At 39.4% G+C, this 2,885-nt stretch overlaps 1 non-coding gene across 1 annotated transcript; it reads right to left on the minus strand.

The window, feature by feature from the left end:
* Positions 1-1,520: 1,520 nt before the first annotated feature.
* On the minus strand, positions 1,521-1,594 carry TRNAA-UGC. Its single transcript has one exon. It is a non-coding gene; the product is annotated as a tRNA-Ala (tRNA).
* Between the last annotated feature and the right edge of the window lie 1,291 nt (positions 1,595-2,885).

Below are 2,885 nucleotides of genomic sequence, written 5' to 3' on the forward strand. Positions count from 1 at the left end.
TTACAATGTTATTGACTATATTCCCTGTGCTGTACTTTACATCCCCTTGACTATTTGGTGACTATCAATTTATACTTCTTAATCCCTTCATCATTTCCACACAGTCCTTCAATCCCCTCCCCATCAGCAACCATCAGTTTGTTTTCTTTATCTTTAAGTCTGTGTCTGTTTTGTTTGTTCACTTTTTTTGTTCTTTAGATTCCGTGTATATGTGAGATCATATGGTATTGTTTTTCTCTGTTTGACTTATTTCACTTAGCATAATACCTTCCAGCATAATACCATCCATGTTGTCACAAATGGTAAGGTTTCATTCTTTTTTATGGCCGAGTAACATTCCATTGTATATATGTACCACATTTGCTTTATCTAATTGTCTATTGATGAGCACTTAGGTTGCTTCCATCTCTTGGCGATTGTAAGTAATGCTGCAATAATGCTGAACATAAGTGTGCATTCCTTCATTTCTTCAGAGTGGTTAGTACCCTGGACAAAGCTAGAATTGTTGTGACTAACTAGGGAAGGAAAGACAATTTTTGTCCTGGTTACACTTGCCAAAACAAAACAACACAGCAAAACTGCCCTCCACTGTTCACAGCAATACTAATCTCTCTGGGTGAGTCTCCTGAGCACCCATCCACACTGCCCCCTGCAAAGGCCTGGACTCCTGCAGGGAGGGTCTGCACTTTTGATTGAGCTGCTTTCTCTGATGCCAAGATTAAGGGAACACTGTCTGTTTCAGGGCCATTGCCATTTCCATTGCAACACCTTGGCTTTTTGCCCATTTCCCAGTAGCCATTTTCCTATAGAAAGAAATACAAATGTTTGTTCTAAGTTTATCTTACTTTGGTTCTTTTTCTTAAGAAATTCTTTCAAAGCCTTTTTTTTTTTTTTTTTTTTGCTGGCCCTACAAAATTTTAACATTTTGAAAGGAGAGGATAAAGAAAAACAATAAATTATGGGGAAAATATTTACAACTAATCTGACAAAGTGTCCCTAACGGTATTCAATAAAACATATAAAGTAATAAGAAAAATACTAAGATTTTAACTGGATAAAGGACTTGAATTGATAATTCACCTTAAGAATATATATATATTTATAAATGCATACACACATGTTTATGGAAAAAATAGCTGTTCAATTCTCAAAAGAAAATGTACCTTAAAATAATAGTATAATTTTTAAACTATTAAACTATAAAAATGATTTTTCAAATTATTCCTAGTCCTTGCAAAGTTTTGTTAAAAATGGCACTATTGGTTAATTTTGTGTTTCAACTTGGTTGGGCCACAGTGCCCAGATATTTGGTTAAACATTATTCTGTATGTTTCTATGAGAGTGTTTTCATTTTTTTCCCCCTCTTTAATTCCCCCGCGCCCCCACTTCCACTCCTGACCCATGGATGTTCCTCTTAAGAACTGGATCTCTGAAGGTGGGGCGTTTCCTCCCACACGCTCATGGCATGCACCCAGGGCCAGTCGCATTTGGGGGGCCTGGCACACGCAGGGTATGGTCTGTGGCTCCACCTGGGGCACGAACCCAGGACCTTCTGCATGCAAAGCAGACATGCTAACCACTACACTATGGAGCCACCCCTGTGAGAGTGTTTTTGGATGATATTTACATTTAAATTGGTAGACTTTGAGCAAAGCAGATTGCTCTTCATAATGTAGTGGGCCTTTACCAATCAGCTGAAGGCTTGAATAGATCAAAAGGTGGACTTCCTGGAGGAAGAGGGAATTTTCCGAGCAGACTGCCTTTGGACTTCACTGAACACGGACTCTTCCTAGTTTTCTAGAGACTGCCTTTTTCCTGAGTCTCCAACCTGTCAGCCTCTTCCATAAGATTTTGGAGTCACCAAGCCTCCATACCAATTCCTTTAAATCTCTCTCTCTCTCTTTCTCTACCTCCCCTCCCTCCCACTACCCCCTCCCCCCGCCCCGCCCCCTGCCCTTTGTTTCTCTGGAGAACCCTGACCAATACAGGCAATCTCTTACGTTGCTAGGTACAAAATATTTAAATGGTAATTTTGCAATATGTATTTAGAGTCAATAAAGGATTTGTACACGTTGCCTTAGTAATAACGCCTCTGGAAATCTATCCTAAGGAAATGATAACTAGAAGGAAAAGCTATTGGCATATTTACCATAGCATTACTTATAATAGTTAAACCAACCAACAAACAAAATATCTAAATGTTCAATAATAGGAGAATACTTAAATAAATTATGGTATAACTACTTGATGAAAGTCTTCCATTAAAATTATAAAAACATGTAGTGATATTGAAGATGCTTAATAAATTAAATAAAACAATGGAATACAAAATTATATCTACAGTGTTGTTCCAGCCATGTTAAAATATATATGTAGATAAGAAAATCGGGAGCAAAAAAAAATTATTAGGGTTATTTATGAAGAAGATGGATTATATGTGATTTTTCATCCTCAAATGTCAGGCTTTCTGTAACAACTGTACATTACATTTATTTTTTTTAAATATAAGGGAAGGCAGGGAGAGAGGGAGGGAGAGTCAGAGGCAGAGGGGTGGGGGGAGGGGAGAGATTGAGAGGACGCCTCTAAGCTGCAGGTATTTTGGACACTTTTGGTGGTGAGTGCAGTTGTGTCTCCTCATCTCCCCTGACCCCAGTCCTGCAATTTTGCCTTCAGTATATAGGCTCTGGGCCCTAGTGCCCCCTAGGACGGAAGTGAGCAGGCAGCAGCTCCTGGAGGGGTGGGAAGAGTTGTGATCTGGCCCTTGATGCGCAAGCCACTTTTCCTTCCACCTCTACTATTCCGGTCCTACTATCTTTCAATACCTGCTCACAACTGAGGATACAATTGATTAGCCAGAGTCTCTCTCCCTGTTGCTTTCCTGATGG

This window comes from Pteropus vampyrus, unplaced genomic scaffold, assembly GCF_000151845.1.
Source record: "Pteropus vampyrus isolate Shadow unplaced genomic scaffold, Pvam_2.0 Scaffold680, whole genome shotgun sequence".
Lineage (NCBI taxonomy): Eukaryota > Metazoa > Chordata > Mammalia > Chiroptera > Pteropodidae > Pteropus > Pteropus vampyrus.